Consider the following 24108-nt stretch of genomic DNA (forward strand, 5'->3'; position numbering starts at 1 on the left):
GACAGGCAACTGTCTTCAAATGCAAGATCTGGTGGCTCAAAAAAAGCACACAAAGTACAGAAAGCTTCCAGCCACCAGAGAAACTAGGAAAGCAATACGTCTAGTTGAAATGGGAAAGTAGAGACCACATTTGAATAATATGGTGAGGCAGAGTGAATATGAAAGCATGGAAGAGAGAGACTGGAAAGACTCCAAGAAGACCTGGACATTCTAGAGTAAGTGGCACCACAGACAGAACTCTCCAGAACTTTCTGGAAAGCACTAAAGACTCCAAAGCCTGTGTTTAAGGAGTGAAATGGTTGACTTGGGAGAGAACACAGGGTAAGAGTTGCAAACACTACATCAACTTGTTAAACTTATACCTGTTGAAGTGAGTAGCTGGCTCCCATTTGGAAAACAACTTGTCCTCTAAATGAGAAGAAAGTTGGAATTCTTCGCGGGGTAAGAGCTGCTATAGAGAAGTAAATAAGGGGTCGACAGGTAGAGAGAATAGAAACTCTCATGAGAAGTTCTAAATAAATTTTCACTCAATGGACTCTGGAGCTTTAAGACAAAATCATGTCTTTGACATAGGAATTACACTTCTAGGAATATATCCCAAAAGACAATCATAAATAATTGAATAAAACATTAAACACAAAGATATCAATGAAATGCTTTTATGGTTAAAAATGAGAGCTAGGTAAACAACTTAAAATATTTTAAATTGTGCATTATGATACATAAAATGAAAAAAATGAAAACTTCGCATTGGCGTAATATTTTGTATGTGCACAAAAACATGAAAATATGGACAATGATTAGCTCTTAACAATGTAAAAGTGACACTTATTTCTAAATTATCCTCAAAATTTTCTAAAGACCATAGGAAGCAGTCTGACACAATGCATAAAAACTCAATATCTGCATTTAGCTGTCTGACTTCTCATTTTTACTAGCTCTACAACTCAGACACTCTACTAGCTTTGTGATCTTGGGCATTTTACTTAAAATTCTTGGACCCTCAGTTTCCTCATCTGTGAAAATGGGATAAGAATAATACCTACTTCATAGGGCTGCTTTAAAGATTAGTGAAATAATGTAAATTATTAAATGAAATTAATTAAATGAAATAATGTACTGCATGAACAGTCCTAGCAAATAGTTAACTGTTCAATCAATTTTAGCCATTCATTACCTTATAAAGAAAAAATACACTTGTGTGTGTATGTGTGTGTGTGTGTGTGTGTACACACCTACTCAAGCATACATATTCAAGTTTTAAAACAATAAAAATAAACACAGCTGATCACATAAAAAGGCAGTTGAGTATTGTTAAAAGCCCATTTTAATCATGCTTAGTTTGCTGAAGAAAGACCCAGGGAGGACCCTGACACAGGGTAGGGTCCTCAGGGCAGCGAGTGTAGGCTCTACCCCAGCAGAGTGCGCTTCTCCCCTGCAACCTCGTTCATCCCTGTTCCTCATGCATCACGTTTGTTTGTTCCTCTCCTGACTGCTCAGTGCTTTGGAATGAACGGGACATGATAGATGTTTTTCTTCTAGAAATAGAGGTCTTTATACAAACCATTGAAAATGGGAGGTCTAATGCTCAAATACTTTTTCTTCATTCCATGAGGGCCACAAACTCCATCTTCTCTACAGACCTGCTGTAGAAAGGGAGAAAATATTAGAACAATTCTTTGAATTCACTTTGTATATTTTTTCCAGTACCCTGCAAGTTATAGTAGATCTCTATCTCAACATAAAGAGAGCAAAGGGTAGATGGAAAGGGTCAGCCCTCCAGACAGTAAAACTGCTGGAGACCTGAGCAGTAATCCCAGTTCTCCATTAATGATCTTCGTCCATGGTGTGGTTTAGAAGAAAAGTAGAGATCAAATTTTAGCTCTGGATTTATTAGAGCTGAATCAAGCAAATTATTGAGTTTCTGAATGCTAAATTTCCCACCTATAAAATGGGATTATAAATAGTTACTTCAGAGAGTTATGGGAAAGACTAATAAAATATTACTTGGGGTAAGATATGTGAGATAGGGGTTCCTGGGTGGCTCAGTTGATTAAACGTCTGCCTTCAGCTCAGGTCATGATCCAGGGTCCTAACACTGAACCCCATCAGGGCTCCCTGTTCAGTGAGGAATTTTGCTTCTCCCTCTCCCCCTCTTCCCCTCTTCCCCTCTTGTTCTCTCTCTTTTTCTCTCTCTTAAACAAGCAAACAAACAAAAAATCCTAAAAAAAAATAAGATATGTGGTATACAGTAAGCATCCATTAAATAGCAGCTACTACTACAGGAACTAAAGAAGAAAGGAAAGTGTGGAGTTTCCATGATGATAACAAGTGCTAACATTGCTAACATTTAATATGTGTCAAGCACTAGTTTGAGCATTTTATCTACAATAATGCATTTAATCCTCACAACAGCCTTAAGACTTGGGTAATATTATTAATCTATTCAATATTAATTTGTACAATATTATTTCTCTCCATTTTATATATATGGAGGCTACTGAGTATAAAATGTGGTTTGTAGATACTTTGGAGCTCCTTGCAACTCTGTTAATATCTATATTATAAAACTTCTCTCTCTCTCTCTCTAGACTCTGAACTCTCTCTTTAATGACAGATCTCTGTATTCCCACGTTTGCTTGGTTTTTGGAAATTATACAATAAGTATATTTTAAAGAGAACCACTCTGCCTCCAAGGAGGGAACTTAGTTCTACACTCAGTGCAGTAACTCAATTCATTTAAGATTTCATGTCTACAAAGGAACAGACAAGTTGTGTCTTCTTCAGCTACAATACATATTTTGAGATCAAAGTTTTATATTAATGATCAAGATCATTCATCAGTTGGCATTAAATAACGATTCATAGAGATCATATACTGGGTGTCAGGGATTATACTGCTACTTTGGCTCTCTGCTGCCCATTGTGTTTTGGGTACTATCTGCTATTTCCATGAGCCGACCAAATCAACCACAACGTGGTTCAGTCCATTTATCTGGTTTTGCTCAAAGCCTATGTCCACACAATTAATCAAATCACATGTGTAGAAATTTGAACCAGCCTTTAGATGATAGAAATAACCAGGGACCAGGCCACAATCTGAGGAATTTGGTTAAGTGACCACAAATATGGCTGAAGTCAAAGACGTTGGGATGGGCACATCACTGAACTGCAAGCAATGCACTAGAATGTGTGCTAGCAAAAGGTCCTGATCTGAAATTCTCCTCCACATTAGGACATCAAAGGAAGCAAATGGCAAAGAATGTTTACTGTCATCATAATAAATCTGTTGGAACTCTACAACGTCCTTCAGCGTCGCATTTTTTGAAATGAGTGAATTTCCTTGAGATATTTCAGGGAAGAGTGAGTGGTTAAATGACTTTTGCACAATTTATTTCTTCCCTAATTATAAGAATATTTAAAAAATAGGACTTTTACATAACTTTAAAATATTCATATGTAAGTGGTTTGTGGCTTGGGTATTTAACTTTCTGAGTCATCGTTTTATTGGCTTATGGAAATGCTGTGGTTGTTCAGGTATGTGTTTTTATATTCCAACAGGGACATGAAGTAGTTAGAAAAGCCTTTAATTTCCTTTAGACTTTTGTTCTTCAGTGATACAAAATGACCCTCATTTAAAGACGCAGCTACCTTGCTAATGGCTGCCAGGAAACATCTCCTTTGGAAGAAACATGCAATCTTTCTTTTAAAGAGTGGTTTTGATTATTGTTTGCAAGCCCTGTTAATGTTTATATCACTTTCTTTTTGCTACTGTTTTATGGATCTTACATAACTTTGAAATAAACGTTGGTCAAATGTTGATTCTGGTACCATACCAGAAAGATCGAGGGCAGGGAGAATGAGACTCTATAAAATACGTTACACACTTTGTATTAGAATGCTCCATAATTAATGCCTCCCTCTCCTGAGAACTTCAGAGGGAGATGTCATATAGGTAGGAGTATTATTCACTATAGGCCACCAATTTCACATTCTAAAATGAATGGTCAGAGATAATGGAATGTAGAAAGTCCTGCACATTTTAGCAAAGGACTGTGATAATATAGGACATGATTCTAGACAAGTCAAGCTGACTGGTAAGGACATAAATATATAAATAAAGACTGCTATCTTGAATACAAACACCAGTTTCCTGGCAGTCTAAAGATACATATCCAGGGGCGCCTGGGTAGCTTAGTTGGTTAAGCATCTGATACTTGATCTCAGCTCAGGTCTTGATCTCAGGGTCGTGGGTTCAAGCCTCACATTGGGCTACACACTGGGCATGGAGCCTACTTAAAAAGCAAATTATTTGTTTATTTAAATAAGGTGCCTGGGTGGCTCAATCCATTAAGCATCGGCTTCGGCTCAGATCATGATCCCAGGGTCCTGAGATTGAGTCCCGTATTGGGTGGGGAGTCTGCTTCTCCCTCTCTCTCTACCCCTCCCCCTGCTCTCTCTCTAGCTCTCTCCCTCTCTCAAGTAAATAAATAAGTAAATAAATAATTTTTAAAAATTTTAAGGAATAGATAGATAAAGATACATACCCAGCTACTAGTGAATAAAATACTGAGAGGTAAGGCAAAGGTAGGTTAATGACCTACTCTGGAAGGGGAGATGCCTATATCTACACAATGAATAAAAAAATAGTGTAGGGTCTCAGCCAGACAGATGCGTAAAGAGAAGTCATGTATTCTGCAAAGACCTTTTTTGGAAAATATCCATCAGGTACTTGAGGGATAAACTTGCGCTTCCTAAAGCCAAGGGCAACCTATGGCTTCCCGGGAGGTTTTTGGTCTTTTTTTTTAAGACTTTATTTATTTATTTGACAGACAGAAATCACAAGTAGGCAAAGAGGCAGGCAGAGAGAGAGGGAGAAGCAGTCTCTCCGATGAGCAGAGAGCCCGATGTGGGACTCCATCCCAGGACCCTGAGATCATGACCTGAGCTGAAGGCAGCGGCTTAACCCACTGAGCCACCCAGGTGCCCTTCCCGGGAGTTTTAATGCGCAGTCTCAACCCAGCCTGGAGGTAACTGCATCACCTGCCGAGACTTCTGGGGTCAGCATGGATTTTGTAAAGACAGAGTTCACTTGGCTCCATGGTCAGATGAAATCGGGTAATATAAGAGTCAAGGAAAATAGAATTTCCTCAAAGAAGGACTCCCACAGAACTGCCTCAGAGCTTCCACTCTCCATGCGTTACCTGAGGTGTGCACACCTCTCCACACAGGCAGAGAACAGCAAGACCTGGGTTCTCCAGAGCACTAAAGAAGTGTGGCTAATGTTGGAGGGGATGGGCATCATTTAACACTGGCTACATTTTCAATTAAAATCCCAATTCAGTAACATAATTTATAGTGAAATGGGTAAAAACTAGAGTTCACAATCGTGGGTATCCAAGGAATGAGAAATAGATCTCTATTTTTCTGTAGTTCAGCTCAATTCTTATTTTGAATCTTATCCTTCGTGGGTGGTGGACACATAATTGCACTTGACATTTGGTTCTTTCTTTTTCTGAGGATTGTTTCTAAATTAGGAGTTACGCACAGAACAGAAATCATAGGATGTGGTGTAAGTCCTGGCGGGTGGTTTTTCTTTTTTGTAATTCGAGTGCCTAACTTAAGCTTCGATTGCCTAGGACCCACTTCAGTGAGGCATCCTCTTCAAGGATGGCTGTTTCCAATAAACACGCTGTCTGCTGCAGAACTAGATAAAGAACTGGGCACCTCCCTTTGAGGCCTTTATTTTATTTCATTTTAATTTAATTTTATTTTATTTTATTTTATTTGAGAGAAAGAGAGAGAGTGCAGGGTCAGGAGTAAGACAGAGGGAGAGAGAGAATGTTAAGCAGCCTCTGCACCCAGCAAAGAGCCTGGAGCCAGGCTCCATCTCAGGACCCTGAGATCATGACCTGAGCTGAAATCAAGAGCAGGTCGCTTAACCAACTGAGCCACCCAGGCGCCCCAAGTCTCCCTGTTTTAGGTTTCTTGGTTGATTTCGTTAACTGACCATTTGGGCTGCTTGTTTTTTCTCTTCTCGTGCTTTAAATTCCTGATCTTATGTTTTAAATTTACCAATACAGAGTGAGCCTACAAACCCCTAGGCTCTTACCCTTGACCTCAAAAAAACTCCAGGCCCACGTCCTCTGAGTGTGCGTATGTGTGTGTGTGTAATAATATGATACATCATTCTTGACAAAGGTTTGCCAAATTTTTGCCATCTACCTAAAGGAGGTGTAAAAGCTATTGCGCATAGTAGGATTTATATGATAAATGTATCACGTATAAATGTATCAAAAATTATGAATAATATGATTTACATTATAAACACTAGAGACCAAATTTCATTTATTGAATTGGAATGCCCTGTTCAGGAATAATTGAGTCACCTTATCTGCCAGGTTATCTCCCAAGGGACTAGCAGTATGCTGTGTGACCCCAAGTACACCAGAGTTTCCAGGACTTATAAGTAATAAAACTTTTATTTTTTTTCCAAAGTTTCTTGATGATTGTTACTGAGGGCATCTTGCAATCATACTAAGAACCATAGAGTTGGTCCAGCCACAGCATCAGTCACTGGTAGACTGAGACCAGCACACAACATAAGGTACCCCTCTTTTTTTTTTTTTAAAGATTTTATTTATTTATTTGACAGACAGAGATCACAAGTAGGCAGAGAGGCAGGCAGAGAGAGAGAGGTGGAGGCAGGCTCCCCGCGGAACAGAGAGCCCGATGCGGGGCTCGATCCCAGGACCCTGGGATCATGACCTGAGCTGAAGGCAGAGGCTTAACCCACTGAGCCACCCAGGCGCCCCATAAGGTACCCCTCTGCATGTTAATGTTGTCTACTCAGCATCCACAGTTATGTATACATAAGAATAATATAAGAATTCACTGTGTACTTGAGATTTCATTCAATATAAATACATACGATGAGAACAGGCATATATAGGAATACGTACTCTTTGTGTTTCTTCCTCTTCCATCTGAGGGTAGAGCTAGCATGTCCCAGGATTTTTGTCCTGTTGGTAGGAGGGAGAACTACTTGGAGGCTTAGAAGGAGATAAAACCCTAGGTTTATTTTCATTAGAAAGAACAGTGAACTTATCCAAGGAAAGCCCACTGAACCTCAAAAGCTAAAAACGGGAAGGATCAAAGAATTGAGAAGAACGCTACGTGATCCAGTTCTAAAGGCTTTTTAATAAGGTTGGGACTGAGAGAAGAGATTCAGGGGAAGGGAATATTAGGAGGGCTTTAGGGAGATAAATGAATGGAATAGATAGATTTCTAGGTTTTGCTCTGACCCAGGCCCTGTGATTCTCCTCTGTGAGTCTGTAAGCATATTTTGGTACATACTAACATTATTCTCTAGCCGGAATGTGCCAGCTCAGGGATGACACTCAAAGGCTGGGGCGCTGGCCTTCAGGACCTGGTAAACACATGCACGGATAGGGGAAATAGGGCGGAGGAGGAGTTCTGACCTCTCCCACCACCAGGCCCAGCTTCCCACTTGCAGATTTTGTCCTTTTGGAACTCATGAGGCTAACTGAACTCTGACGGCTCACTCTGGTCTCCGGATCAGCAGTTCACAGATGAGCTGCCAGCATCCAAGGCCTTGTCCTGGGTTCTGATTTTAGGAGAGTGAAAATTACAACAATTCTTTCAAAGAGGGATTATGCAACAAATTTCTTTGTCTATACAAATACGTGTCTTTCTAAGTATTCTATAGATAATAAAACCGGTTATCTGTTATTTAGTTTCTCACTTTAAAAGTCTTCGGTTTGCATTTTTTTGTTCCTATGTTGTCTTCTTTTTTTGGAAATAGCAAGTTAGCCCAAAACACTCATCTTCATTTAATCTCAGGAGGGTGGTAGTGTAACCCCTGATGTTCTGCCCCCCATTTGCTCTAGTTCTCTGTTACGGTACACCAAGTTAACATAGCCCCGGAGTTCTGGGATCTGTTTAACACTTGCTCAAGAGTTTACAGCATTTATACATTTTTCCCGAAGGGTCTGACTTCCTCACAGTCCCTGCGGTTGGTTTTGTTTGGAGATTTTTGGCTACAGATTTAAACATCTAAGTGTGGTCTGCCTTTAGAAAACACTGGACTGAGTCAGACACCCTTGATCCCTTTTTATGATCCTACTCAATATGTTGAGAAACCTCCCGTCCTCTCCAGGCAAATCTTTCCATCTGTAACAGTGCCACCCAGCACTTAACTGTATTCCAGTCTAAAAGGAATGGAGTTAGGGGCGCCTGGGTGGCTCAGTGGGTTAAGCCGCTGCCTTCAGCTCAGGTCATGATCTCAGGGTCTTGGGATGGAGCCCCACATTGGGCTCTCTGCTCAGCAGGAAGCCTGCTTCCTCCTCTCTTTCTGCCTGCCTCTCTGCTTACTTGTGATCTCCATTTGTCAAATAAATAAATAAAATCTTAAAATAAATAAATAAATAAATAAATAAATAAATAAATAAATAAAAGGAACGGAGTTAATAGACCTGGGAGCCTCTTGGATACTGAAATCAGGGATGTCCCTCATTCCGCTGTACTTTCTTGTGTTTGTAATCGAAAGTATTTCTATTAGTTACTTTTACTTTGATGCAGTTGGAAATATGCTTCAACTACAAAAGAAGAAAGAATGACCTTTCATACTTTCATTTAATAATTGAATTCTGATACAGGCAAATTAAACTCTAAGTGAGAGAAACAAAATCACTGAAAGTACTGAGTGATATATAAGTTCTTTACACCTCTTTCTGAACCTCATTCTGATCAAGTCAATACTTTGTTGCCTTCTAATACCATTACTTTGGATAAAACAATGCATGAATCTACAGGACAGTCCCCAAAGAGAAGAATGGCACCTAGGAGCACTCACAAAGGGACACTTTCTACACTTTCTACACTAAGGCTCTGGATATGAAAACACAAGTTGGGAGGAAGAGGAGGAGTGTGGGAAGAAAGGGTTGCATGGGACTGCAAAGCTCATTTTTTGCCATAAGTTCACTTTTGGCGTGAGGAGGGGGTGGGGGGGGAAGGCTCGTGTTTGTGTGTTGTTAGCGTGTTGTTAGGAGGTAGTCTGCAATGAAATATAACTGTCATGTATTTTCCTTTTAGAGATGGCTTTTAGTTCTGCAGATTCTTTTTAAGAAAAAGAAAAATTATTTAACAATTGTGACTGCAGCTTTGTCTGGTGAATTCACAATAATATGTCCAGGTTTGAACAAAGATGACAAAATGTCTCTCTATTGATTCATCCCGGCTTTCCCAGTCATGTGAGGTCCCCAACTGGAAAAAGAAAGGGGTCCCTTTTAAAAAATTGTGAGAGAAGTGTATACGTTTCTATACCCTCTGACACACATGAGTGTTTGAGTCCTCTTTCCCCCCTCATTTTTATTTACCAGTATATTAAAAAATTAGGATTTATATCCCTAAATATTTATCTTTTATAATTATCATGCAATATGTTAAGAAATGCATGGAAGAAATTGATGGTTCAAAGCAAGAGAAATGAGAGCTAGTACAGAGTTATCTGAAGGATGGGATTAATTACAAGGAGGCTTTTGATATAAAGTAAAAGGTTGTAAAAAAAAATATTTCCTACACTGAGGAGTACATACCTTTAAAGTTAAAAGGATGATTTAACCACCAGTTCTTATATATTTTACACCTCAATAGGTTTTGTATCCATGCCCGTCACTCTAGCTGCCTTGTCCCTATCCATATATCTATCACCTGGAATATTATTAAAAGCCACCTTGGAAGTTATCCTCAGCTGTTCTTTTTTCCTCATGTTCCATATCCAATACAGCAGGATATCTTGGTTCACTTTCAAAGTTTAATCACGTGCGCTGTCACCCTCTGGTCTGGGCCGCCATCTTCAGCTGCCTGAATGACTGCAATGACCTCTTCCCTGATAACCTTAAACTCACCCATGTCTACTCTTGATGCCCTTCCAGTAAGGTCCTTTCAGAATGTACCAGACCAGAACTCTCCTCTGTTAAAATCCACCATTAACTTCCTTCTCTCGGAGTTAACACCCAAGTCCCTGGAAATGAGTCAGGAGGTTTTGCATGTTGTGTCTTTTGTTCTTTCTCTGACCGCGTTTTTTACTGTTTTCCCCCTTGCTCACTCACTCCAGCCACACAGGGCTCCGCACTCTTCCTTAAACCTAAAGCCGCCACACTTCTGTTTTGCGACTATTTATTCTGCCTGGAATTCTCTCCCACCAGATATCTGCTTGGCTTGATCCCTCACTTCCTTGAGATCTTTGTTCACACCTTCTCTTCCCAGGGAGGACAACTTCCTCCAGCTAGCTACTTTGGCCTTTCAACAAATCCCTCTCCATTTTTAAGCACTTCCTTACCTTCTCATGTAAGCAGTTCCTCCAGACTCCCTCCGTACTGTTTCTTCAGCTGCTCTCAAGCCTTCATCAAAGTGCCACGCATCTGTGTGATTCAGTGTGTGGATCCTGTTGGCCATAAAGGATGACATGGGACGGGAGATGCCCAACATTCACCCTTCCACTGACACCTCCTCAAGCAGCAGCTGCCAGTCACGCGTCATCATCCCGAATTTCAGATACCCACAGCACCTGCATAAACTCCTTAAGACTCCGTTACTTTCTGGATTCCATTTGTTGTTGCAAATGTTTTATTAAATTAATTTAAAAAAATAAGCACATTCATTTATGTCCTCTTGATATTGCGTGGGTTCCTGGCATCTTGGATCATACACCCTTGCACATTTGAAGCCCCAGATTTGGGTATAGTTTCCAGCACTTATTGGGTGTTTAACAAATATTTGATCAAGAAAAGGAAGGAAGGGCCATCTTATCCATTCTATCAACAATTCAGATAAAAAAATAGGAATGCTTCACTCTGCAGAAATCCTGTGGCCAGTGCCTGGCAAGTTGCTGGTATATTACAAGAGCAACTGAAGTAAAGCTAAAGAGTTTTTCACAATCTGCTCGTTCTGAGGTAGAAGCAGTAGGAGTTTTTGTGTGGCGTATTGTCTTTTCAGTATTCCCACTGACAACACAATAAACCAGTTAAAAAATTATGAGAAAGCATACTTGATGTTACTCCTGTCCGATCCCAAATTTTGGAGTTTCAAGAAAACTATTTTATAAAGTGTAATGCTAAATTGAATTTTACTCATTGAATCAGTACAAAGTAAGTGGTGGTCAAGAAATCATGCATAAATATGAAATTAAAACCACAAAACCAACAGATGAATTCTGAGCAGGAAGTACAAAATCCAAGAATTATTCTTACCATGTTTACATGAATCAGTGACTACCAAAACATTGATGCACTTTTATGCAAACTAAAACAATTTTAAATAAATTAATGTCTAGACTGGCCTTTGGAAACAGCTCCACTTATAACTATAAGAAAAAAGCAAAGTTTAGGATTGTAATTGACTCTGGAAACAGAGAAACAGAAGAGTGAAGGAACATAGATATATTTGATAATAGTGATGAAGCTCTAGATCCAATACCCATGAGGTGTAATCATGAAAGTCTGTTTTGATTATGCTTTTTATTGTGCTTTAAACCTTATATCTTTAGTAAATGGCTTTGTTTTGCATGTATTGATTATTACATAATAAAATAGTACATAGTCAATATTTTGAAAACTAGTGATCTAGTATATTTAGTCTTTGGTTTTCTCATATGTTAAATGCAGACAATAATCCTCATTAGATTGTCTTTAAAATTATATGAGATAATATATAAAAAATCTGCAATGTGGTACCTGGCACATATGTATATATTATTAACCCTGCATGTATGTATATAAGTGATTTATGCTAATCTTTGTTCCAATTTTTAGCTTTTAAAAGTGTAATTTAGGGGATGCCTGGGTGGCTCAGTTAATTAAACCTCTGCCTTTGGCTCAGGTCATGATCCCAAGGTCCTGAGATCAAGTCACACATTGGACTACCTGCTCAGCGGGGAGCTTGCTTCTCCCTCTGCCTGCCACTCTCCCGTTTGTGTTCTCTCTCTCTTGTTAATAAACAAATAAAATCTTTTTTAAAAAGTGCAGTTTAGTTTTTGGTAAGTTTCAAAACTTCATGTATAATAAACATTGCATTTGAATCCATCTTGAAATGTTTTAGACATATAACTACTTGATGAAAGGGACTACATCAGTAATATATTTATCTTAGAAAATAAACACTAAACAGCCTTCTCTAAAATGTGGGAAAAATATCAAAATATGTTCTGCATCTAGTGTTACTGCTGTCCTGATGGCTAGCTGCAAAAGTCCTTGCCACAAATTAACTGACAATTGAATATTAACAATTCATGTAAAACATTAAGCTGGAAATATTGGACATAAGATGAGTCACGTTTGATTATGAATTGTGATGTAGTCACACAACAATTAGACTGCTTACCTTCTTACTTACAGGACATTTGCAGGAAAGACTTTCTAGAGTAAGTTCTACAATTCTGTCTTATTTCTGCATCTGTTCCTGAGATAAAAATCAAATATCTAAGAGTGGACACAATCAAATCAAGTCTCTCTCATTTACTTTGAAAAGTCTGTGAATTCACTCAAAATATAATTTGCTATATTTTAACCAAAATATATGCTCAGGTAAATAAGCTAAAAATAAAAACAAAACAAAACAAAATTAAATAAACAAATAAACAAGAGAAAAATATACATATACTCAGACCATCCAGTTGAGTTCTAGGCTGCACTCTTTCAAACGATGTTGGGCTCTCCTCCCTTCTGACCACTTCTCCCTCTGCAAAAACAAACAAGGAAGATATTGCTCCTTTTAGGGCTGGTTTTGAGGCTCAGTTCAGAATCAGTTGAGAAAAGTCAACATGGATATGTTTAGATCTCCCCATTGAAGATGAAATTAATTATTGTCATCATCCCACGATATTGTGAGTAAGAGCAATGATGTTAATGAAAGTCGTTATTACATCCTTACTACATATTCCAGGCAAAATAATCAGCACTTTACCTATGATCTCATTGAATTCTCACAAAAACCTTCCTTCACTAAGGAAGTATGATTATCTGGAAATGACTTATCCAAGCTACACTGCTATTACGTTAAACTAGAATACCAGACTTCTGACTCTTGCCCTAAGACTCTTAACTGCTAATACTACAGTATGGTGGTTCTTATATGCTCTGTTCCACCATATTAATTCTTTTACCATTTATTCAATATTATGTATCAGTTGCAATCAATCACCAAGAATTTCTTCTAGCATTACATTACATAGCCTGGAAAGACTTTTTCATTGTCTGAAAGGAAATTTTTGAGGCTCCATCTGAAGACTTTAAGGATTCTGAGATAAGAGGAAGAAATAATGAATTAGTCATGATATGACAAAACCTTTAATCTGACAGGATCTTTCCTGACAGGATCTTTGAGAATGTATAATCTGTAGTTTTGCTCTGTGTTTCAGGTGGGAGAAGAGGAGGAAAGGGTTCTGAAACTGTTTTGTAAGTACTCAGGTAAAGCCAAAAAATGATTAATTGTTAACTAACCAATTTCTAAAAGAGAGAAAAAGTAGAGATTAGAGATCTTTCTCAGCCTAGCACGCTAGGCCATGTACTATTTGAGAAGTTCAATGTCAATAGGATGATTTATTTACCTCTTTCATTCAGACGAGTCTTGAAGAAAAATATCTTTCTTGCCCATTACAAACATATGACGCTTGCTTTTCTTTCTTCTAGCCAAAAGCACGCTGGCTATTAAAGGGACCATCTACGCTTTGGATTATTATCACCGTGGATTCTTGCTGCAGAATCTTCTTGTTGTTTGATTCATTTTCCATGAGTGCAGAGCCATGAAGGCTATGGATGTGGAGCCACCTGGTGACAGATGAAGAAAAGTCCTGGAAACTGAACACTGAGATTAGAATTTGGGTTTCCACTTCTAAACTGTTCATTTTCAACAAATACCTTCTGCAAAAGGGTATCCTGTGGCAATAACTGATTTCTGCTCATGAAGGGATGGTTACTATTATTACCATATACTCAGTTACATTACTGACCTGTTTCTACGTGCCAGCCCCTGCCATAAGCAGTCTGCACATATTCTATCATTTAATGCTCAGAGAGATCCTAGTAAGTGCCATCATATCGCCATTCTACAGACGAGGCAACTGAGACTTAGAAGAAATAAGTAATTCATTTAAGTTCATGAAGAGAGCAAGTGTGATCTGAAGAAGACTCAAAATATTCTGCTTGAAAATGTGGAAAGAAATGTCACTCTATATGAAAGTGCAAAATTACATGAAAATATTAAGAAGTAAGTCAACATATTTACCTTTTTGTGACATTTTAAAGCTTCAAATTGCATCTTTCTTTAAAGATTTTATTTATTTATTTGACACAGAAAGAAAGAGAGCCCAAGCAGAGAGAGAGGGAGAAACAGACTCCCCATTGAGCAGGAGCCCAACTCGGGGTTGATTCCGGGAGCCTGAGATCATGACCTGAGCTGAAAGCAGATGCTTAACTGACTGAGCCACACATGTGCCCCTCAAATTGCATCTTATTAGTGTATTTTGGATTAGAGACTGTTTTTATAAAAATACAAATGATTAGGAAAACATTAAAAATGTTCAAAGAACCGGGGCGCCTGGGTGGCTCAGTGGGTTAAGCCTCTGCCTTCAGCTCAGGTCATGATCTCAGGGTCGTGGGATCGAGCCCTGCATCGGGCTATCTGCTCAGCAGTGAGCCTGCTTCCTCCTCTCTCTGCCTGCCTCTCTGCCTACTTGTTATCTCTCTCTCTCTGTCAAATAAATAAATAAAATCTTTAAAAAAATGTTCAAAGAACCATAAGAACTGATAATATGAATAAATTCAATAGTATAGAAATTTAAAAAGCATAAATGTATTACATTCCCCATACCCCTAGCCCTATGATCTTATTCTTTACCTTTATCTATATTATGTTACAAGAGGGTGTGTGTATGTGTGTGTGTGCATTTGTGTGTGTGAAAGCAAAAAACAGATATTTTGTGGCTAAAATGAATACTAAGTACCCTTGGATTCTATTTTCAGTGTGCTGAAATTATTAGTGAATCATGTGCTCTGTTTCTGTATTTCTATAGAAATTCCTTCAGGGATTTCAGGTGATATCTTCAAAAGTAAAGTCATTACTTTCCCCTTATGTCATTATCTGTATTTCCTGTCTCCAATGATAGCAGCAGACATGGAGTTCCCCTGCCCAGATGCCACTTCAAGGAAGAACTTGCTGTTTCAGCTGCAGACACTTGCCTTGACCAAAGTCAGACCCTCCCTGGAGAACACTGCCTCCAGTGGCTCAGTGAGGGTATAAAGATGAGTCATTTCAGCTCTAAGTGGGAGGACAGTACTTGCTGGGGGTGGGGGGAGCTTATCATGCTGGTTTGTCTAAGTCTTAAATAGGGTCTGCATCACAATGCACCTATTCTCTTCAGCCCAATCCTGTTGCCTCCCCCTTCTTTTCATAAGTTTTGATCCCTAACATGTCTTCAAATTCAAAATCATTTCACAATCTGCTTCCTATTTTTTTGTGTGTGTGTGTGGTCAAAAAACACATAAAATCTATTACCTTAACCATGTCTAAGTGGACAGCACAATAGTGTTAACTATATGCACTTTGTTGTACACCAGATCTCTAGACCCTTTTCATCAGCATCAGCTTCTTGAGAAGCCAATCTGTGACAACACTTTAATGGTCTAAATCCTCCTCAGATGTGTTGGCGTGCTGCTCTCATTTCTGGTCCTACTCTGGAAGGTCTGCCATATGAAAATGCGGTGGTGAAAAACATGGCAGACAACATATACTGCAGAGTGTTTGCAATGATCACATCCTTTTCTGTGGCATTTGTGAAAATTCCCCATACAAATTGAAGATTGGAGTGTTTCTTTTTCTAGCCCACATGAGAAATAGATAGGAACTGGAAGGCTTTGTTCTGGGAACCTCTAAGCAGCCTGCTGAAGATTTTTGCTTGTTTTTGTTTTTGTTTTTTGTTTTTTTGTTTTTGTTTTTGTTTTTAATTAGAGAGAGGCCAAAAGCAACGTTGCAGGTACCAAAGTTTTTTACTTAAATCTTTCCTGAAGTCTTGAGCATGATATTTGGAGTTTCGGAGTAAATTAAGTTTATTCCAAAGTGAGGTCACATCAAAACTCCATGCTTTGGTATCTGTATCTCTAAAATGGGGAGTTTGGGCTATTATAATCATTTCAATTTCAGTGTGGTAATTTAAAGATGGTGGAAAACTTTTTGCTACTCCTTCTTGAGAAGAGGAATCTAATCCCCATCCTCTTGATTCTGAGTTGATATTAGTGACTTGCTTAACAACTAGGACGAGGCACAAGAAATGTGGCATGAATTCTGAGCTAGATCAGACAAAGCCCGAATCTGCACCTTGATCTCTAGGACCATTCTCTGTGGGAGCCGCTGTGCAAACCAGCATTTTTGGGGGGAACAGACCAGCACTTTTCTGAGCAGCAGGGTTGGAGGGAGGAATTACAAAGGGACAGGAGGAAACTTTTGAGGGTAATGGATATATATATATTCATTATCTTGACTCTGACGATGGTTTCAGAGATGTATACGTATATCAAAGTTCATCAGATTATAAATTTTAAATACGCAAAGTTCTTGTAAGGAAATTATACCTTAATAAAGCTATAAAATGAGAGACATTGGTGAGCTCAGAGAATTTCCCTAGGAACCAGAAAGTTGGATCCAGTGGATCCAATAGCTGGGGGAAAAAAAAAAAGGCACCTGAATTTCACAGTAGAATTAGGCTAACAAAGGTAACGCAACTATCCCTCGTTGGACGGTGACACCACGGATTGCATAATTGACCTCTGGACTCCTGAAAAGTGGTTACTTTTATGAGAGTGATTGTTTTTGGTACTGCCTCTGACAAGGGATGCCTCTGCCCTCACCCATTGCCAGGTTAATTCAGCTCTTCCAAGTGAGTCTCACCACAGACCACCTTGTTTGTTGGTACTGAATCCTACTGGGACCTCTTAGATAAGTCCAGAAGCATCTATTTAATTTCATAAAAACCTTGTTGAGCAAGTAAAAGTGGTTTTCTCCTTATCTTCAACAGCTCTTAGAACCTGGCATTATCATCTCACCAGCCAACCATGATACCCAGGCTTCAAAGAAAGCTGAACCAGTCATGAGAAAGCATGGAAGTTAAATATTTGTCAGCCTGAGTTGATCAATAAGAGTAGGGAAATCCACACGCAACCACATTTTTTTTTTTTTCAGGACTTTTTGCACTATGACAATCTAAAGGACGCTCTGATAATAAGTAGAATAACTGTACTGGCCAATGTTCTTTAATAGATGTTCTTAGACTATTGGTTTCTAACAAAACAATCCTCTAAGGTTATTGGTCTTGCGTTACTCAGTGTTATGGTTTCTTGCTTCCTTTGTACATATCAAGTATCCTTTTTATCCAAAAAATATACCTTGACTCTAGCACAAAGCCTCTCCTCTAATTTGTCCTTCTATTTCCCAGGTACTTAGGTTTCCCCTAAATAAAAGCTGTTTGAATCCTACTCATGGGGTTTTCTATAATGATGACCAGGAGAGAAAAAGAGTATGCTTTATTTTCTTTTCTCCCTATCTCTGTCTTCTATTGAGATAATGAATTCTCACTGGTCTACTGTGGCACTATATGTCAGGACTTTTTAAAAAAATAGGAATATTCTTAGCTAATGCTCTTTCTTCCTGCCGTATTAGTCACACGACCAGAGTTACCAGCTCTATCTTAGTCTTTCTTAAAACAGAGACTATTCTCTTAAATCACTGATTTGTTCATTCATTCATTCATTCATTCATGTATGGGTCCAAGATCATCGTCAAGTAGCTGGGACTAACCATGCTGACTAGATTCAATCAGGTTATCTTTTACTTGAGCATATGCCTGGCTTCTTTTCTACCCTTTTGCTACTCAGATAAACTTTAGCAAGTTATTAAGCTTCTTTGAGCATCAATTTCCTTATGGACAAGATGAGGATACAAACTACTTTGTGACGTCATCATCAATAGTTAGTAAGATGTAAACTATATGACACAAATTAGACATACAATAAAAGTGGGTAAATTTATCCTAGATAATGTAGTCAGAGGATTTTCTCTGCTCCATTTAGGTAAATTTCATTTCCTTATCCAACTGATTAAATCATCAGTTATATTTTTCTCCCTCCTTCCACTGAAAGCCTAGGAAGTCTAGTCTTGCTGTACACAACCACTGGTTGATGGGTAATCAAAAGTCAGGCTCAGGAACAAGTACCTAAATGGTAAAGCACTGGATTAAGAAAGAGTAAAGAACTTTCTGTTGTGTTCTTTTTTTTTTTTTTTCAGAGACATTAATACACTTAGATTTACTGCTTTGCTCTACATTTTCAGTTATCAAAAAGGCAAAACTGCTATTGCTATTCTTTTCTACACTGAAGAGGCAAAGACATGAATGAAACCTTTTAAGGAGCAGGAAAAAAAGGCTTAGAGCAATTCCAGCAAGTGATTGAGCTGACATCTGAAACCTCTTATTAGTTGCATGAGAAATGAAGAATTTTAATTGAGAAAAATCAACTCACCTCCTCAAAACTATCTAGAAACTTCTGGATCCATTTCCACTGTAGAGCCAAGTAGAGGTCTCTTCAAGAATAAGCTTCACACTAAAATAATGAGATTTTTGAGATGAATTATTTCTCTGTTTTTAGATAGTCCTTTGCCATGGTCCTTTGGGGTTCCCTGGTGAACCGAAATGATCCTAACAGGATTTCTTCACCATTTTCCAGAAGCCATGGGCATCTCACTTATATTGCCAAAGGCTGTTGGACCCAGTCATCATGGTGAAAGGAACTCCCAGGTTATGTGGAGTCAGATTGCTGGGGGTCAGCCAACATGCCCCTGGGGTTGCTGCAATCACACTAGCTCTGATTCAAATTTAATTCTTATTTCAGAAACTTTCTCCTGCTTCTCTAATTATTTTAACTCTGCAGAATGGATGTTAGCCTGCTCTCCAAACTGTGTCTTGGAGTTTGCTTCTATGAAAAAATGAAACCTTCGCTCTAGAATTCAGAAGTAAGGGGTCACAATAGCTAAAACAAAACTGATGTCTGTAGCATGTAACCTTTCATGGGGACAGGCATTTTTTTTTTCTTACTGTTTTGTTTACTATGAATACCCAGCGTCTAGACATTCTACATTTGCAGAAGCATAATAACAGACATTTTAAAAAGTATTTACATGATTTCCCAATTTTTATAACATGAATTATTCTGAATCTTTCTTAATTCTTCGATACATTTGGGATGGAAAGGAGTAGACTGTGTCCTCATGCACTGGCATTGAGATGTTACACTCTCACTTGGTCCAATGGAAACAGTGGAAACAGTAAGGGTATAGGGACTGGTTTCATCAAAGGACGCATCTCTTAGATACCCTTTAAAATCCAATGTGATGATCTTGAGGACCGTGGAAAATGTCTTAATTTTAAGAAAGAGTTTGCAGCAAATAAAGACCTAATTTTTGGCCAGCCCTTGATATCAATCTCCTTTTTTTAGAAAAGTGATTCTCACTGACTCTTTTAAATACATTTCTATATAAAAACTAATATTTGTAGTTTTTAAAATTTAACATGGAGGCTCCATATGGCATTTTTTCCTTCTATTTGATTTTGCAGAATCTTCTGGAATATCATAACACTATTTATAGGATCTCATGAACCCTCATGAGACCCTCAACCCTATGATCTCATCAATAAAGAAGTCACCTTCAGAAAAAATTAATAGAAACATACAACTATTTCACAGTGCTATCATATATATATATATATATATATATACACAAATATATATATTAATTAATGCAAATAAAAGAAAAAGAGCAAGTTAGAAACCACAGGCTAAAAATACAATATTATCGGGATGCTTGGGTGGCTTAGTTGATTAAGCATCTACCTTCAGCTCAGGTCATGATCTCAGGACCCTGAGATCTGATTGAGTCCTACATCGGGCTTCTTGATCAGCAAGGAGCATGCTTCTGCCTCTTCCTGCTGCTCCCCCTGCTTGTGCACTCTCTCTCTCTTTCTGGAAAATAAATAAATAAAATTTTAAAAAAATATATATATATATATAATATTTTTTATAGAGCAGGATTTTATAAAGCAGGATCTCAGGAGGGTCTAGGATGCATCATGGGTCTTCAAAGCCAGCAGGAGATGATAGTTTTCTGAGCCTTTGTTAACAGAACCCTGAATAAAAATACATGGGTTCAATATCTGGTTCAATATTAAGAGACAATTTTTATGAACTATGGCTCTCTAATTATATATGGATATAGATACACATAGTGAGACATGGGTCTATAAAATTCAACTAATATTCAGACATATAAATATATTTCTTACGGAGCAAGATCTGATTTTTAGCAACCAGATGTCTACATCAATTCAAATCTATATAAAATTAGAGATAGTCTCTATCTCTATTAGAGATGGAGACTAAAATATTCCAAAATCTAATTCATATCAGGGCCAGCTGACTTATGCATTAGGTACAGTAGACACAGTGTGTAGCCCCCACAATAAATTTTGTGACCCATAAAAATGTTTCAGTTTCTTTTAAGATGAAAATAAAGAAGATTTAGAGTTAGACTTGCTTTTTTCTCACAAAAGAGAAAGATGCCTAAGACAAAAGAAAACGTTGAAGTACTTCAAGTTATGTCAAAAATAATTTTTACTATCCAGATGATTAGGATGGGAAAGCCCCATAAAGGTAAGAGTGTCCAGGGCCCATGAAAGTCCTTTGGCAACCCTGTCAACATTCAACGAATGAGAACAGAGATTTGTTTGTTTGTTTGAATACAATTAACATTTGTTATCAAAGCATCAGGCAAGAGAAAACTCTATTGATCAGAAGGTGTGACTACAGGAAGCAAGAAACTGCCAAGAGAGCAATAGAGCAATGGTCAGCTTGGAAGTTATATTTACACTGGATCTCTTCCTCCAGTTCCCTGCGGCCCCTAGACCCTGTATGCTTAGCTGTCTCTGAGGACTTGGGCTGGCTGAAGTGGCTTTTCATATTATTGCAACACTAACCATGTGGGGGCCTTCATCCTTGCACTAGGTTACTGGAAATGACACCAAACCCAATACGCCCCCCTGCCCTTTGAAACGAACCCTGAGAGAAACAAACACTCCTAGGACTCTTAACAGATTTTCAACATGCTTAAATATTAACCTGAGTTCATATAAAAACTACTTGTTTAATGTGTATGTCTTATTCTGTTTGGGCTGCTATAACAGAAACATCACAGACCAGGTGCCTTGAACAATAAACATTTATTTCTCAGAGTTCTGGAGCCTGAGAAGTCCAAGAGGAAAGCACTGGTAGATCCTGTGTCTGATGAGAAACTCCTCCTGGTTGTAGAAGGCCACCTTCTTGCTGTGTCCTCACATGATAGAAGGTGCAAGAGGGCTCTCTGGGGTCTCTCTCTCTCTCTCTCTTTTTAATTTTTTATTTATTTGACAGAGATCACAAGTAGGCAGAGAGGCAGGCAGAGAGAGAGGGGGAAGCAGGCTTCCCTCGGAGCAGAGAACCCGATGCAGGGCTCGATCCCAGGACCCTGGGATCATGACCTGAGCCAAAGGCAGAGGCTTTAACCCACTGAGCCACCCAGGTGCCCCTGGGGTTTCTTTTATAGGAAAACTTATTTTAAAAAAAAAATCTCATTCAGGAAATCTCCACCATCATGACCTCATCACTTCCCAAAGACCCCCACCTCCAACTACCATCACGTGGGGGTTAGGTTCAACGTATGAATAGGAGAGGGGGGCACAAACATTCAGCTCATAACAGTACACATGTCTCAATTTGATTATCTGTATTTATATCCCTCAATTTTATAATATTTTATTTTGAAGTACCTTTAAAGTTACAGAGGAGTTGCAAGAAAAGAATAAAGAATTCTAGAAAATTCTTCACCCAATTTCCCAGGAACTCCTAAAAACAAGAAAATGTTCTTATATAGTCAGAGTTACAATGATCAAAAAGAGAAAATTAATGGTGATTGAATACCATTATTTAATCTATAGACTTTATTGAGCTTATGACAATTGCCTCAATAATATTCTTCATGTGTCAGATGGATAGCTGGATAGGTTGGTAGATGGATGGACAGAGAGAGAGATGCTGAGATAAAACTTCAGGATTTAAATCTAAGATCACATATAGCATTTAGTTGTCAATATCTAATAGCTGGGCTCCTTTATTCTGGAATAGAGTCCCCTCAGTTTGGATTTGTCTGATGTTTCTTCATGATTAGATTCATTTTGTGCAGCAATATTTCAGTGTGATACTGTGTACTTCTCAGTGCATCTTCTAAGAGCCTTACTTCCATATGCACAAGTAATAATCACAAGGATTTTGAACCCTAGCAAAAGTTTCAATTTATGTCTGGGGAAAAAAAACAGTTGTTGAATGAAACTTCCTTGATCGGTTCCCACTGCCGTTCTCATTTTACAAGAATCATGTCAGTTTCTAGGTATAATGAGCACTGTCCAAGAGCCCTTGCCATCGTTAAAATTAATAAACACTTTATTTTGATAGTTCTTCTGCTGTCTTCCAGAGCACAACGCAGCAGTAAGCAGTTGCTCGCAGAAGGTGCACGTGTGTGCATGCGTGTCTGTGTGTTTGTGTGCGTGTATGTGTTTGGGGGAAGGAGATGTGAAATTTATATTAAAGCACTCACTAATGAAGCCAGGCAATTGTTATAAGTATTTGGTTTTTCATGTTTTTAACTTTTGTATTTTTTCTGAATTTAATCATTTATTAACTTGATAATGTCACTTAATAAAACCAGGGTTATTAATTATTTAGTTAAGTGCTTTTTCATCATGTTATGTGCCAGGCATTGTGGTACATTCTGTGAATACAACAGGAATAAGATCTAATCTCTTCCCCTCAGACCTCGCAGTTTAGTGAGCAACTGGGCAGACGAGTCAAGTGCAGGGGTAGACCGCTGTAATGGGTAAGTACAGTGGCCATGAGAGCACGAGAATGGGACCTTTCAACCACCTTGAGGGAACTGATATATGAACTGAGACCTTGGTCTGAGTGTCGAGTTCATAAGGCAGACGCGTCATGGAGAAGAGAAGGGAGAGGAGAGGGTTTTTGACTGGATGGTCTCTGTCCTACCAACCCTGTCTCTCCTCAGAGGCAGTTCTGACAAGGGAAGTGACTACAGAAAATTGGAGCCACTAACTAACTCTCCTTAGAAAGAAACCACCCCCAAAATGTGAACTTCTGAATACCCAGTGAAGCTATTCACCCTCTCTAGCAAATATATTGTATTGCCCATTTTTACCATCACTGTCACCAGTTTTATTAATATAATGATGGGAATTCTGGTTCCTTTTCTAGAAGCTCAGGAAAGAATAAGCAGGTGCCAACACAGTGAATGAGTGGGTATGTACCTCAGTGTTCTGTTTTAGCACATTCAAACTCTCAACAAAGGGGAACAACCAAGGCATCAAGTGCTCTGAGTCAGGGAGGGGCCGGACAGAGACTGGGCGGCGCTGGATGACCAGGCCCAGCTCTGACTCAGCAGGGCAGCGGCTACACAAGAGATCGGTCTCAAAGACGGCTGCTCTCCTCAGCTCAGATCCGTCTAGCCTCCCCAGCAGTCACAGCTAAGCCAACGGTCAGTCAGGAGAACACAACTTTGTTAGTCTCCTACCCCAGCTCTCATCCCTTGTTTACTTCCCTGTCTGCTATACTTCAGCCTGGATGCCATAGTCTATAATGCTCATCTTGTAGAAACTTCTAGAATAGATTAAGTTAAAGAAGCTCCTGTAAGAATCATAACTTTATCTCTCTTTGTGGAACCATTCTTACTTCTCCTATACCATGAAGTACATCTTCACAGCTTTGAAATGTCTCTTTTCTTCTTTCCTCCTTTTTCCCCTTCCTTCCATCCTTTCTTTTCTTCTTGCCATTTGACATAGTTCTACATCACAAATACTATTCCTTCTGAGCATAGAAACGTATGAAAAAGAAAGTAAAAATGATCCCTCACCTCACTATCCGGAGACGAAGGCTGTTAAGATTTTGA

General features: G+C 38.7%; 1 protein-coding gene and 1 long non-coding RNA gene across 5 annotated transcripts in view; one reads left to right on the plus strand and one right to left on the minus strand.

The window, feature by feature from the left end:
• The window catches only part of LOC125093820 (growth-regulated alpha protein-like), a 115859-nt gene that overhangs the window by 55963 nt on the left and 35788 nt on the right, over positions 1-24108 (plus strand). The gene's annotated exons all lie outside the window — the stretch shown is intronic.
• On the minus strand, positions 1194-18670 carry LOC125093823 (uncharacterized). Of its 3 annotated transcripts, none has more exons than XR_007125344.1 (4): positions 18588-18664; positions 12688-12750; positions 10364-10468; positions 1194-1646 (listed from the first exon to the last, which is right to left on the minus strand). It is a non-coding gene; the product is annotated as an uncharacterized LOC125093823 (long non-coding RNA). The 3 variants fall into 3 exon arrangements; XR_007125346.1 differs by having other exon boundaries at positions 12676-12750; XR_007125345.1 differs by lacking the exon at positions 1194-1646 and adding an exon at positions 8549-8618 and having other exon boundaries at positions 12688-12759; positions 18588-18670.

The sequence above is a fragment of the Lutra lutra genome, chromosome 2 (assembly GCF_902655055.1).
Source record: "Lutra lutra chromosome 2, mLutLut1.2, whole genome shotgun sequence".
Classification (NCBI taxonomy): Eukaryota; Metazoa; Chordata; class Mammalia; order Carnivora; family Mustelidae; genus Lutra; species Lutra lutra.